Source organism: Adiantum capillus-veneris, chromosome 1, assembly GCF_014529385.1.
Source record: "Adiantum capillus-veneris isolate H3 chromosome 1, ASM1452938v2, whole genome shotgun sequence".
Classification (NCBI taxonomy): Eukaryota; Viridiplantae; Streptophyta; class Polypodiopsida; order Polypodiales; family Pteridaceae; genus Adiantum; species Adiantum capillus-veneris.
This window is the reverse complement of record NC_140931.1, coordinates 55,406,177-55,422,360: the sequence shown is the minus strand read 5'-3', so window position 1 is coordinate 55,422,360 and position 16,184 is coordinate 55,406,177. Positions and strand designations below refer to the sequence as shown.

Here is a 16,184-nt window from a genome sequence, read left to right as displayed (position 1 = left end):
AAACCTGTGTTCTCTAAACTCCTTGTGTATCTCTGGCATTGGATGATCACGTAGACTGTCCTTATTCCTAGCATGGTCAACACATACAGTCAAGAATTCCACTGCTTTCTTACCATCACGGCTCCGAACCCTGGCATAGGCCGAGCCATCATCCAGCACTTTGGTTTCCATTCGCACAGCCGTAATGTATGGTTGCCCCATAATTAAAGGATAAGAGGAATGCTCCTGTATAAAGAAGTTTTGCTCATCACAGACATCCCCTACAGTTACTTTAACATTGGCACATGCACCATAGAGGTCGCCTGGAAGCATATTGGCAGCTCAAATCCGCCAACCATGGTCCACATCAATAGGCCATTGCAAGCTTTTAGCCATCAAATTGATCTCCGATCCATGATCTATGAGTGCTAAGACCGGTTCTTCGATGTCGCCTAGCTTTACAACAATTACGGTTGTTGCTCTTGCCCAATGAGTCCTTGAAAAGTGACTCCTTGGTATGCTTTCACTATCTTCATCTTCATTGAAATGAACATGCCTTACCTCAGGTACGGTTGGATTTGACACCACCACAGACCTCGACTCTTCTTCTTCTTCAAGATTCGCCAAATACTCTTCATAGTCGTCTAGAATTGCTTCAATGTGGTGTACCGCCTGGCTCTTCACTAACTCCGGCTCTTGTTCACTTGGTATCTGCCGCTTCCTTTTGATGATATCTATTATCTCCTCATGAAACTCACGTTTGGCAATCCCCAATATATCACTCAATGTGAGCTCCACCTTGCTATTCAAAATTCGCTCTTCAAAGACTTTCTTTAAATCCGTAGCTATATTCAATGTCAGACTTGAACTTATAAGAGGGTCCCCTGGGTTTTCTTTGCTTTTTGTCCTTAGGTGCCTCCTCCATCACCACTTCAGGAGCGGGATTTGGAGCAGGACTTTCTTCTTTCTTGCTGTTGAACCTCGTTGTCCTCTTCGATGTCCCAGAAGATTCTTCATCTCTTTTCCGCTTTTCCTCCACCATAGCCTCATTAGCTTGAGACTTCGCAATGAACGCATACACCGAGAGGGAATCCATTGGATCAGTCCACCCTATGGTTTCTCAAATTGAATTCCCTACTTGCCGCAGCTTCCCATAAGTTACCTGTCCAGTTTTTGTTGTCTTCAAAGCATAAGGCCATAATTGACCCTTGGTACCTGCACCATCTTCATCACCCTTCCTGTAGACTTGCAGCCCATATGTAGCTGCCTCCACAAGAGCAACATTATGTTGAATCTCATCAACTATCTTCTTCATGCCGCCCCTACCAAAGTTCAGGTGGAGCATCTCGCTTGTTGCCCTAAGGTGTATCTTCTTGTCCTTCCAGAACACCACATTTTTTTTATATGCTTCGTCAAAATCATCACATTCCTTAACACTAGAATGGTAACCTAACAGAACATAAAAGTGTCGTTTCAGGGTTTTGGGAAAATTTTCCAAAACCATAGTAGATCCACTCATTTTGAAAAATCCTTTCATGAGCTTATAGTTCAATAACTACTACATATGGAAAAAATGAGAAGCTTGTAATTTTTCTCATCCCTTGGTCACTACAAGCCTCCAAAGTTGATGGACCAGTGCATTTTGCCCAAAACAGCAATTTCTTACGGTTGATTGCATATAAATAAGAGTGGAGATTTTTGTAGGACATGAGATAAAATGCCCCATTAACTTCAATGGGTTGGTGACCAAAACATATGGTTGCTTTTACCTCACTATTTTTTTTTTGGGCAAAAAAAAAAAGTACAAAAAAGTTGCATTTTTGCCATTCTGCGGACCTATCATCAAAGTTTCTATAGTCACGCTCAATACAAATACTATATACATGTTTTCTTAGTTCCCTTTGGGCCTCTGGATTCAAAAGGAGCCATGGAGCATGTCAAAAGGATAATGGATCTCTTACAATTGGAACCTTGGGGGCAATGATAAAGTGCTAAATACAGCAAACATGAAAAAACTGGGTTTAGCATTATGACCTCTAGAAATCCATAGAAACTACTCAATATCTAGCCAAGTTTGTATTCTATGATTAGATATGGTTACTACCTACAAAATACACACAATTGGCCTAAGAAACTAGCAATATTGAGAAAGTTATACTTGCTACTCTTAAATGTATCGTATTCTTCAGCAATCAAAAAACTCAACCATCATCATATACTATGCTATATAGCATATTAGGTCCCCCAAAGCTCAAGGAAGATTAGCTTTATGTCATACATTACACTTACACAATCAAAATTGAATTTGAATATCAAGAAAGCCACCAAAAAAATCGTAAAAGTGCTATTTTTGGCCAAAAAACAAGATTATGCAATTCTTGTAAATTGGTCATAACTTTCAATTTTAACACTTAGCTCTCCCTACAAGCATCAAAACATGTTGAGAACTATGAAGGCCTAACCTCTAGCCATCTAAACCTCACAAACATGAAGTTTAGAGTGGTATAGTTGCCAAAAATTGAAAAAAAAAAGCCAAAAACAGGACCCGTTTTTTCACACAGTTTAGGTTCAAAAATGTTGTGCAAGAGTAAGGTTAATGTTGAGATCGATACTAAAAAAAAAATGCTAAGTTTTTTTCAGATCATAAGGCAACTTTGTGGATATATAGCACCTAAAAATTCATTTTCATACTCTTCAAATAATTCAAGCAAAATGGTCACTTAACAGGACACAAAAGTGTCCAAGGACATAAAAGTGTCATGTTACCATTCTAGTGTTAACATACTTGTGGTCTTCACTGTCACACCACATGCATTAGTCCCAGCCTTTGCGTGGTGGCTGCTGCCTAGGCTTCGATGTAGACCCCTTTGCAGCTAGACCATCAAATTTAACAGCTTTAAAATTCAAATTCAATTCTTGAATACCTTTTATCAATTTGTCAAGAACTGGCTCCTCCACTCTGGGTATTGCCGAGGTTGTTTTCTCTTTAGGTTCCTCCTCCGCAACATCCATGATGTCATCCACGATCATCTTGTCGACTCTTATCTGTCGTTTCATGATCATGTTGACTGCTTCTGTGACTACCTTCCAGTCGGATGTTAAGCCCAATTCTCCACTTGGATCCTCTAGCAACTGCACTAAACTCTTCTGAAGTCAAGGATCAGCAGCCTGGATGAACAGCTCAACCTACTGATCCATCATTGAACGTTGCTCTGTCGAGGACAATTGCTCGAATTTCTTCTCAAATTCCCGTAATAACTCTCGTGCAGACAAATTTTTGTTCTTCTTCTACACCCACTTCATGAAACTTTGCCTGGTTACTCTTTGAGAATCCTCTAGGAAGTATTCCTCTTGAAGGGCCTTCTTGAAATCGTGCCAATTCGGACCTTGAAGCACCTGAATTTCTTTAATTCAACTCCTAAGTTTCGGCTCAGCAATCAAATGGAACCCTTCTACTGCGTTCTGATCATCAATTCCATTCTCTTCCATTGCCTGTTCATAGATATTGCAGAATTTGCTAATATCCCGGCCTTCAAATCGATGCAATTTCTCGGTAACTGTGTGCCGAGCTTTACGGATCCTCTCTTGCAAATTGTAGCTGTTGGGCAGCCTGTTGTTGTTGCATGTAAGCAACAAACTACTACATCATTTGCTGCATGGCAGCCTCTTGCGGTGTTGACATCCTTCTTCACCACACTGCTCACCCCGGCTCGTTTCGCGTTGGGTTCACCAAGAATGTCGAGGGATAATTGTGCGAAAGGTGAGCCGAGAAGGCACCGGGCCCTTGGCTGTGAGAGGTGCGGGAAACAAGGTGTAGCAGATGCAATTACCCACAACAGTATTCAAAACAAGCAGTTCGTCTAATTTCCAGTTAATCAACAAAATCCCTGACTAATCAATCCCTAATGGAAGATTAAATGCTCTTACAAGGAAAAATCTGGCTTAAATCAAGTGCTTAAACAAGAAATTGATGAAATTCTGCTTACTTTGCCTTATGCTTCTCGATTCGAATGGTTAATAAGTTTCGAGCAGATTTCGAATGGCTAATGAGGCTTAGGGAAGGTTTAAGACGGCTTAAGAGAGCTTACGACTCGGGTAATGAAAGCTTAGAAGATTAGGCTCGGTTTAGGAGATAGAAACTCGATTAGGTTTAGCTTATGGTGATAGATTAGATTAAGAGAGGTTAAAAAAAAACTTAAGCTTGAGGGTTAACTCCGCTCTTGATAGCTTAAGAGCTTTGGATTATGGCTTATGAAGGGGTTTAAGCTTACGAGGATTAAGCAAGCTGGATGATTTGGAGGAGAAGCTTAAGAATATCCCCGCTTATGAGGAGGAGATTAGGTGCTTTGGAATTATCAAGAGCTTAAGGGTATGGAGCTTAGGAGGAGGAGGAGCCCTTCCGATGATGAGGTGAAAAAATCCCAACAAACCACACGTTTGTTCTTTTTATGGATGCATGTCCCCTCTTGCTAAAGCTAGCTAGGCACCCATTAGCGACGTCGCTAATGGGTCCTCCACAAAGTGAGCACCTCAGCCCGATGCATTCATTTCATTTTTATTCTTCCGGCTGCTGCTATTGCCCAATCCGGCACGGATCTGCAATCGACTTGAACTTTAAATTGCCATAACTTCTTCATCGTAGCTCCAATCGACGAGCCGTAAAGACAGGCCGATAGAGCACATCGAGCACTGCATTTTAAGAGCACAATACCCCATCTGTGTTCACTTCAAGCATAACACTTTTTAGCATCATTAAGGCATGTTTTGGCCCTTTCAACCGCATTTGAACTCGACTTGCAACCAACCCTTAATCATTGTTCATTAAACATATAAGCTTCAAACAAACTTAATGTGCATTTTTTTGGCATCTTTCTTTGCACATGAGTGGAGCTGCACGACAGCGCCAATAGTAAATCTATCTAAAGTTGAAGAGGACGCATTAAAATAAAAGATGATCAACGAGGTAGATGTAGAGTGAAAAGCAGCTATGGATTGGGAGTTGAGAGTTCTTCATTCTATCAATGTCACTCAACTCACTCCCAACCAAATAAATGTACAATGGCATCAACAAGTACTGCCATACCCTTTGATCAAAGTAGATCTGCTACTACAGGTGAAAGAGAGACTGTTTAAAGAGATGCAGCAAGAAGGTGCAGACAATGACCACCCAAAGTGGCGAAAGAGCTGGTTGAACAAGAATCCGGGATATCTGATTCTGTTCACAAGAGCACGTACAAACCTTCAAAAAGACCCTAATTTTTGTCCTGTACCAAGAGTAAGGACTTGGCAAGCACACGAAGCACTAACAAATAAAAGACCAACCTAGCTAAACTACCCCAAACTGCTAGCTCCAGAGTAGGTTCAAGTCAGCACAGAGGAGTACATGGTGAAAATCCTCACGAATGTCATAAAATTTTTCAAGAGTGTATCGGACCTCTCCTGTGCCATGCTGTATAAAATTTGCAAAATGCTGCTCACATGTATTCAAGCATTTCATAAGCCGGAGCAGGCAGGCTCATATTTACTACTCAACCTACCAAGTTTCGAAGCTTACTTCTCATTTGGAATTACACCCTAGGGACTATTCATCTCAAATAGGGTTATGGAAATTACTTGGTAGACGCAAGCGTCTCCTAGCTTATTTGTTCAAGAAAAATAGCACCATGGATGTCATTTCTTGAAGGCAACCAGGGACTCTGCTATGATTTGAGCGGACAACCTTCAGAGGAGGTTCTCTACGGCTTCTACGCAAGGTGTATGTTCCTGCCGTCAAGCAATATACTCGCCTTTGAAGAAGCCTTCTATACAGGATTTTTTACATGGCGGACTAAAATTTTTGGACCAGTAATCAATAACCTGACATCCAGGTTCGTCGGCTACTTTGCCATAGAACTAAAAAATAAGATCACCATGAAGTTTTTGCAAGTCCTAGAAAAAGAGCGATGCCTCAAATACGAGAAAGCTTTACAAGAACTCAAAGACCGCCTTGCCAGTCTCGTAAGCCTGAAGACTACCTCAGCCCATAAAGCTGTGTCAAGGGACAACACAGGCGAGGAGGGGGGGAATGTTAGCAGCAAGCTCACTCAGACATTAAAAGCTAGCTCGGACAACATTTTTTGGAGCTCTCATCATTGTAAAAACATTTATTATTTTGATAAATTGAGAATATTGTAACTCCTACTTCACAGATAACTTTGTAATTGATGAGCCGGGGCTACAAGCTTCCTAGATTATTAGTTTTGACCACCAAAAACCTTGGCTAAAATATAAAAGCCAACTTTTGTAATATTTTTATAAGCTTTTGGATAAGAAATACACAGCGTGAGCTAACGGTGCTCACTTCTTGCACTCTCTCGCTTCCTACTCCCTCCCCGGTTGTCACATTGCAGTCGCGTATGTTGCGTTGCAATGGCAGGTGAGAGCTCTACGCATTGGCGTAAGCATTTCACAGTATTTCGTAGCTTTTGGCGTCGCTGATCCGCGGCCTAATTTCATCATAACTAGGAATTTACACTCTTAAATCAATAACTAAGTATAGGCGGCGTATTGGGGCATTATTGCTAAGCATTTAGATGCATTCTGGGTCGAAAATGACTAGGTCAAAATCTCACTATTGTTAATAATCACGTTTTTTGCACTTCATCGAAAGTGGGATTTGAGACCATAAGCATGTGTGCATAGGTCTTATAGACTTGTCCTAAAAGTTTCGTTACGTTTGGATTTCATTTGATGCTGTAATGGATGTGAATTGTTTGCCGATGAGCAATTGGCTCTTGGTGATTTCGGTCATTTGAGTGTAGCTTAAGTTAGATGCAAGTTGTTAGTTGTTTTCCAAGAGATTGACACCCTCTTGTAGCCTCCATGCACTAGTCGAGTCATCTTCATCCCATGGATTGACAATTATTCGTGGTTCTCGCTAAATCTGCAATAAGATAGGAGTGACGTTAGACAAACGTCCCACAAGAGGTAACTAAACAAATAATCAACATTCGACTTTCTAAAGTTGCTAGAACACGCAAGAATACCTCTTTTGAAGTTTTTGTGAAAGTGACTTGTTGATATGTCTCATTAGCAGAGTTCTTGTGTCTATCTTACGACGAGAAATATTCAATATATCCATATGATTATGGACAAAGTCCTTGACTTGTTGAAATGCCTCATCATTAACCAACCCCACCATAATTGGTGATAGAGGCTGAAAATCGTTCATAAGCATGAAGGGATTAAACTTAATCGTAATATGCTTTGCATCATATTAAGCAAACTCCAAACTAGAGAGGTAATCTTCCCAATTGAATTGTTTCACGCTAATGTAGCTTCTTAGCATATCCTCTAGCACTTAATTAACATTTGCAAGTGTTAAGGTTCAAGCCATTTGGCCGGACACCCATCACATTGACCATACTAACCTTATCTATTCTTTTAATCATATAGAACAATAAGGAGTTATAAAGTAATTCCAAATCCTCGCCGAGAGCTCCAACCACATTGTGCTCATGTCTGATATTCTCCTCCCTTGCACTCCACACACATTGTGCACTCTTCAAGTGGTATTGTAGTTGGAGTGAAGGTCTTGTATCATTGCAATGTCGTGGAGGAGAATAGGACGAAGCTATAAAATTATCAAAATTATCTTGTAGCTAAAATTTGACTAAGTACAAGATCAATTTTTAGCTTGGTTCCATAGTCCTTGCTGCAAATGTCATGGTCTACAACTTTCTTGCTGAAAGTTTTTCCAAATTTAGCATCGATTTTATTGTATGTTTGGCAGATTGCCTGTGGGTTGAGGGTAGATAGTTGTAAATTTTTACTGATTTGTTTTGACCTGTAAAACAACCTATTTCATGTCCATTTTTGTTATTCTTGATTTTTTTTCCGAGATCAGCTTTGCAAAAGGAAGTTTAGGGTAGGTGCAGATCAGAGTAGCAAAGTTTGTGGAAGGTGCCATTATTTTGAGATGCCAAAACTGATAGATCTACATTTACGTTACTTAAACTATTGAACCTACATTTATGGTCGTACTGTGTAAAATGACGAATCTACACTAATGCTATCTAAATTGGTGGATCTATATTTATGGTTGTACTATCTAATTGGCAATTTGCACTAGCATTACCTAAACTAGTAGATTTGCACTAAATAATTTGGTGTTTCTTAAATTGGTGAATTGACACCATGTTGACGCTTGTACACTGCCTAAATTAGCAAATTTGTGTACTTGTGGCCAAGGAAAAGCATAAGATATAATACATTTATCACTTGTTTGACACAAAATTTGAGTATGTTGGGTAATGAAATACTTACGAGATTGTTATCGATTATTCCAAATCACCTTATGTGATATGGTTTAATTTAGTAGTAATTAAAATTCTTATAGTGGATAGACCAACGAGGCATTCATCATAATAAAAAGATTCATCATAGAAATTAGCAATAAGTGTTAGAGAAAATATAAATGTAAAAGGAAATAAACTTGCTTGATTGATCAAAATGAGAGAGAATTACAAGTTAAGCATGGTGGCCTTATATAGGCTCTTAATGAAAGGTGGCAATATATGATGAAAAGTGATATACACCATATGTGGAAAAATATCAAATAGAATGTGGGCTATGTAATGAAAATTGATAGATAATTATTTATTGCAGGTGGCAAAAGAATAAGTGAATTATGGACTATGCAAAAGGATAGCAAGTTTATGGATATTTCATTATTAAAGTGCTCTTTATGAGCTATGGTCACTTTATGTCTCGGCAGACAATTTGTAATCATTTTAAGCATTCAAGAAATTTGTAAGTAAATATGTGCAAGAGGAAAATGCTCACTCTTGCACCGGGGGGGATTGCACCCAATGTCTGTGTCCTTCTTTTCTCTTCTCACATCTCCTCTCTCAACGTGCCTGTGTAGCACTCCGCTATCGAAGATGCGCCTGCATGTGCTCTCCTACTCTATTTCCTTCTCTCTCTCTCTTAAATCCTGTACTATTTCTCAATTGTACATATGTGCATTTTGCCAAGTATGCAGATATGTTGATTTAATTGTCTGCAACATGCTATTTGTGTATTTTGCAGGCCCTCTGTGCACTTGACTACAACAGTGGTATCAAAGCAACAAGACTACGCTCTTGTTAACAATCGATCAAAGAGATCTGAAAATTGGCATTTGAACGAGGATACAATTATGCACTAGAGCTGAGTGCACTTACATAATTATTTTTTGGTTAATTTAAATATTTTTGTTTTATTCCTCTTTCATGTTACCTGTTTCTTGTAAATCTTTGGATGCCTCAATGTTTAATCCTTCATTAATTTGTAATCAGTGAAAGATATCCTAATAGGATATAAAAATTATGATATTTTATATATTGAGTAAAATCTAATTATTGCTAATACCTCAGTTAGCGCTCGATAGATATTGATATAGCTTGTTAAAACAGTGGTAAGATGGACATGAGGCTAGATATGATTAAGAAGAATACGTCGTTAGATTGAGGATGCGTATAGTACAAGAATAAGTTCTTCATACCAAAGGAGGCTTAGTTAATCCTTACCTTGGCTCCCAAGAGAAGTAGAAAAAGAAGGCATGGTGAGATGTAAGAAGAAGGATGGATAGAAGAAGAATTGGAGAAAATTCAACATTGTAGACACAATCCTAAGAGACCTCAAGAATTTTTTTGAATGAGTTTCATTAAAGATCTAATGGATATGGGAAACAACCCCAAGTGACTACAAAGTCTCAAAATTTGAAGGACCTGTGTGGCATCTTGCTAAAACCCATCACTCGGCAAACTCAACATATGAAGCGGAGTAGGCATGATGGAGTAATAGACTAAGGGGCCAGTATTACCGTGCTCTAGTAAGGTAAGGGGCCACCATTACCAAGGTTGCAGTAGCATCAAACCAATGCACTCTTTGACCACCCCACAATGGACATCTTTATTGTTTGATGGTGATAGTAGGGTGGGCCTTATTCGGCGGTGGTTTTTGTTAGCTCCATAGTCCTCAACACAATAGCGGCAATAGCCGGACAATGTGCATGGGACTCTGCACATACCCATGTAGCCCACCACCCATTCCACCCATGCAAATAAAAACGTTGTGGTGGTAGGCAAGAAATTGACAACAACAAAGAGCGGTTTGAGCTCGTGAGTTCGTAGCCTGCTAAAATTAGGGCATGCCAACCTTTTGCTCAGCCGTTATCCCAAAGACAATGACTATCAGTTTTTAAAAAAAGGTTCGCTAAGCACTCATGCAAAAGAAAAAGAATTGCCTCTATATATATCTCTCGCTCTCTCTTCCTTTCTACCAACTCTCCTTTGACTCCAGTTGCCTACCCAGTAGCACTCGCACTGCTTTGCGCCCCATTTTCCACATGATATCACCTTAGGACTGGCACACACATAACCTGGTTTTTCTCTACGTTGTGGGTGTGCTGGTGATCATGGTGGAGAGAGACGGGAAAAAAACAATAGATAGCTATGACCCTTGCAGTGTGAGGAAATGCGGGTCCTCTTGACCATCATCATCATTTTAAGAAAGCGATGGCCTTACACATGCACATAGGAGGGCTACATCTGTTGCTTGAGATTTTAGACAAGTGCAAGCTGTTTGATGGAAGGGAAACAATTGCAAACTACCATATAATAGGAAATTTGTGGCTTGTCCTGTTATCACAAATATAAATCTACATGTGCAAAGATGCCTAAATGCCCTACTTATCCATTTTCTTGATTCTACTTTGCATGCATGTGCACATAGCATCTGCTTCTAATGTTTGTTGATTGCATAACCAAATGATGACAAGATTTTATACGCGTAGCTTTTTTCTCCCCGAGAATGCAAAGCAATACAAGCAAGATAGAACAGACCCAAGAGTTGAAAAACATTGAAGTAAAGTTGGTCTCTTCTTTCAAAATTCATCTTTGTCTTCCATTCCTATTGCAATAGTTGAAAATGATTAGCTCAATCTAATGATGAGCAAGTATATTGATCCAACTAAAATTCTTTAGGTGTATAACATTTATGAGGAGGCACCTTCTTGAGATCCTATTGAACATGAGAGATCAGATTGTTTACAATGTAATGTGTCTAATTCCTTATGGGATGGTAGGGTGTGGTTTACACACCATGAGGCCTTCCACCTCATTTCTCACTAGTTGTGATTAGCGTTTTATGCATTAAAGCTTCATGATGGGGCAAACCTAACTTATGCCCCTAGTAAACTCTCCCTTAGTCCACATGCATGATTACATATCCAAAATGATTCCCACATATGTATGCATGACCCATGGACCTTTCTAGCACCTTTCCACTGCATAATGGAGCCAATAGATAGGCCAAAAACAGCCCCAAAAAGGTGTACATGAGTTTTCAACTTGTACTCTCCTCTTTGGCTAATTTGAATGATCTCTCACACCTCATTGATGATGTCACTCAACCTACCACTTCTTCTCCTATATATTGAGCTCATTTCTATGCTCACAGAAAATGTAACTTGATGCTACATTGAGAACTTGACCAATTTTTGTCATTTTGTGTTCTTAAGCATTTTCTATATTAATTAGGATTAGTGTTGTCAAATCATGAATGGGACATTAACCCGTCCTCCTTAACCACACTAATCTATCACGTCAAATTTTTAAACTATGTCCAATGCTCAACTCCCACTGATACTTGGATATATTCTCTTGATTGAGCAACCTCTCATATGCCCCTCTTTTAGCCATCCCCTTTTTGCCTCTTGCCTCCACCATATGCACAAGCTGGGCAAATGATTTGTAAACAGCCTATACTCATGCATCTTGAAGGTTTCTCATGATGCAAGTGTAAACTCTATGGTTTCAAGGTAAAAAGAGGCTATTGTTTTCTAAGTTGCCTAATAATTCATAATCTAGGTAATTTAATAATTGAGTTGTTGATAAAAGGGCTTTTGACAATAACTAATAAAGCCAGGTTACATATACACAATGTTTGATTTTGTGGTTTTGATTACATTGAAGGATAAATCTGAAATCTATATTGATAGGTTTTGAGGTTGTAAATTGAAGGAACTTTCCCATGAAAAATGAGCTCAAATAGAGTTGAGGTATTTCCTTTGCCTAGATTTTCTTAGAGGAGAACATGATGTATGTGAGCTGATTGTGAAGTCTTTTACTCAAGATCATGCAGCATTTATTAGACAAGGACAAAAATGTCTCTGATTCAAATGCGGCAAAGAGTCCAAGCTCATTGGCTAAATGTTTGGGAAATGCGGCAAAGAGTCCAAGCTCATTGGCTAAAGGTTTGGGATCCCCTCTAGCATGGCATGGCAAGCCAACATCTCCTGCCCCTGCCTCAACACTTGATTAACAAGAGACAATTAGAGAAGTCTCTTTTGAAGCTCAAAGGCCACACACTAGAGCACAAAAGTGGACTTTGTCTCCACTGAATCATGCTTAGTCATTAGATGCAATGACCAAACCATTAGAAAGATCTCTCAACAATGCTTTGATGGCATTTTCATTTCCTCTAGGGGGCAATCAAAATCTCCTCTCAACATTTAACTCTTCCACATCCAGTTCATCACTTGGCTATCTCGATACCTCGCACAATGACATGAGATATCTCACTAATGCATCAGGAACGTCAAGTGGCTTTGCTCAGTTGCCACCATTGGCAATTGCAGACTATGAGAAGAGGCCATTGCATCACAAGAAGCTCAAACCATGCATCAGGTCCTCAAGTGTGGTTTTGATGTTTGTGGTGATGGGATAGACATGCAAAGGCTCCCCTTGATACTTGCAGCTCTTGCAACATCTAGAGACGGTTGTTTTGTGGCATCAATCAATCCATTGGAGAGCTTATGCCAATGAAACATTTGAAGTTTCAAAACATGACTAATGATGAAGAGAAAGCTTTTTACATGACTTGTCTAGAAAGAGAATCTCGTTATATAAAGAGATAAGACACAAACATATTGTTGGTTACATAGATATGGACAAAGATGAAGAGGCAGTGTTCTTTATATATTTTTGGAGGATGTTTTTTAGCGGATCTATTCAAAGCATGCTAGAAAGATTTGGCACATTTAGTGAGTCTCTTGTTCCTATCTACAAAACACAATTACTTCTTGGTCTTGAGTATCTTCATAAGAAAAGAAGTTTTCATAAAGATATCAAAGCTGGAAACATGCTTGTTGATTCTAATGTTTTTGTGAAATTGGCTTCCTTTGGAGTATCTAAAACATTTCATGAGGACACAATAACTGATGCTTGCAAATCCATCAAAGAGTCTATTTTTTGGATGGCACCAAAAGTTATAATAGGAGACAATTATGTACGTCATGTAGATATATGGAGTGTAGGATGCACGGTGATAAAGATTCTTATTGCCATCATGTATATCTAAACACATGAGTTGAAGTAACTTAGAATCATTGTCAAAACTTGTTTTCCTACTCAAACAATGCATATTATAAAAGAGCTAAGCACAACAAACTATACCAAACCTCAGGCTTCAAAAACTTCTTACATGTGCTAGTTTACTGATCGTTATAAGTCTATACATCGTACACAATCCCTCAATTTATTTTACTCGTTTGATAAATGCTCACTTTGTTTACTTGTTTTAAGTGATTTTGTTGTAGATATACCTAAGGAGCTACACTCAGCTAGTTTTGGACTTTTACAACAATGGAGAATACCACCAGACAACTTTAAAAGCTACTCACATGAGCTAAGGTGATGTCAAATAAAATATACTCCAATTTGATGACAAAAAGGTAGTAAATGTTTTGTCTTTTATGCCTTGCTTAGTCCATTGGTCGTGTGCACACATATTTGCATTTAGGCAGTGTGTAAATGTTCATCTTAGTGTAGATTGTCCAATTTAGGCAACACCAATTATCCATGTAGATCCACCGATTTAGGTAGCATGAGTGCAGATTTGCTGATTTAGGCTGCATACCAGCAAACAATAGATTCTCTAGCTTAAACATTACTAGTGAAAATTTGTCGGTTTAGGTAGCACAAGTGCATATTCACTGATTTAGGTAGCACGCTTGATTAGTATTGATTCGTTGATTTAGGGAACATTGATTACAAAATCATGTTGCAGTGATTGGCCACCACTGCCCCTAGTATGATTTTGTTACCCAGGTATATAATGAACGTGATTTGGATTTGGATTTGGATTTGGTGTTGGAGTTGGAGTTGGATTTTTGAATTTGGTTTATGATCATATGATGTCAATAGTATACATTGAATTAATGAAATTTGATTATGTAACAATGATTGTGACGAATGATATCTACATACATTCAGATATATGACATATAATGTCTATTCTTGTGGTATGGGACATTATAATATACAGCATGTGGATGACGGTAGGCATAAGCAAATTCATTTGTTTCAGTTTATGGCTTTTTATTTTGTTCCGTGATATTTTTTTATACATAATTTTAACCATTATTTTTGAAGTATAATTTGCTGCTGGCCAACACCATATTAGTGAATTTGGGAATTTTCCAATAATCACTTTCAAAAGGAGCTTAAGATTTGAACACATGGCCAAAGCTTTGAGATCATGGCTCAAAAGAGATTTTCAAGTACTATCTTATGGAAGGAGTTGCCTTTAAAAAAAGTTTGAGATTTGTCCATATGGCCAAATCTTTAAGACATCAGTGATTTCCAAATTGGCTCTAAAGTCTCAAACTCTCTAATATGGTGCTTGCAGATTCCTTACTTAGCAACTAAAGGTGGTTGCTTCCTAACGGAAAGGTATGTAATGGAAATCGATAAATAGTTATTTATTACAGTTTTCATGCAATAAAAGCATAAGTGAACTATGCACTATGCAAAAGGATAGCAAGTTTATGGATATTTCATTATTAAAGTGCTTTTTCTGAGCTGTAATGGAATTTGCCTATTCAATTTGATAGTAGCGGAATTTAATAAGAGTACTTTCAAGAAATGATTTTGTGAGCATAGCGGGTTGACATAATTGAAGATAGCAACATAATCATAGCAATTAGTTAACTTGGCATAGACAATACTTTTGCAAGAGAGAGAATTTAGAGAACGTGACAACAGTTGAGGACCGGATTTATGTGGAGCCGGTCCCCCCTCCAATAGGCATTTCTATTATGATTTCTCCCATAAAGAGAGACTTGTTACAATACATTCTTTGTGTTCCTTGTGACCTAGGTGAAGCAATGAAGATGGAAAGCTTCATGCATCACCATCATAGCATAACCTAAACTTGAAGAAAGATTTAACTATACCAAGCCTCAGTCCCAAGACCTCAAACACCTTCGAAGGTGGAGAGAGCTAGCAGGGAATGAGGGTAGGGAAGAGGAAGAAGAAACATTTCATACGAGAAAGAGCTAGTTCCTCACTTATCATAACTATTGCGCTAGCATACATAATAGCATAGTAATGAAGAAGAAATAGATGGCAAGCTCAAGCATTGAAGCATGGCTCTTGGATGGATTTGCACTCCATAGCCAAGAGTGTTGGTGTAGGCTCTCAACCTCTACTTACTTGGAGAAAGAGAGGCAGCTCTTGCACTTTGCGAAGTACACAATGAGAGTGTTTGTGAGTGTGTGTGGGTGAGTATACCCCCTAAGCACCCCCCTAGCTTGCTTGGGTCGACCCCCCCTTGTGGCTCATGCTTGAAGCTCATTGGACCCCTCCAGGCCTAGCCAATCACAAGCAGGAGCCATTACAAGCAACAGGGATAGCCTTGGGACAAGTGTCCCCCTTTCCCCTTTGAGAGAGAGGACTTGATAAATGCAAAATCAATTAATTAAATATCCTTTATTATCATTGGACCCCTTGGATGGCCAATCAATAGGTTTCAGGCACACCATGAGAGCAACATGAGGAGGAACTTGACAAGTGTCCTTGCTGCCTCTTCAAGCTGGGGCTTCCCTTGTTGTGTGTGTGTGTGTGTGTGTGTGTGTGTGTGTGTGTGTGTGTGTGTGTGTGTGTGTGTGGTGTGTGTGTGTGTGTGTGTGTGGTGTGTGTTCTCTCTCACCCCCCCCCCTTGTAGGCTCACCCCCCTCCTTGTAGGGATCTTTTTGACTTTGGATGAGCAAGCCCCTTAGTCATCAAGCATGACTAGGCACTTGAAGTAGGGGTTTCCCTCAAGCATCTCAGGCAAGTATCTCAGGCAAGCTTCTCAAGGCACCCTCAAGCACCTTAATCATGCACCAAAGTCAAGCACCC

General features: G+C 39.2%; 1 pseudogene; it reads left to right on the top strand.

Moving 5' to 3' along the window:
- Positions 1 to 12,138: 12,138 nt before the first annotated feature.
- The window catches only part of LOC147464830 (uncharacterized), an 8,587-nt pseudogene continuing 4,541 nt past the window's right edge, over positions 12,139 to 16,184 (top strand).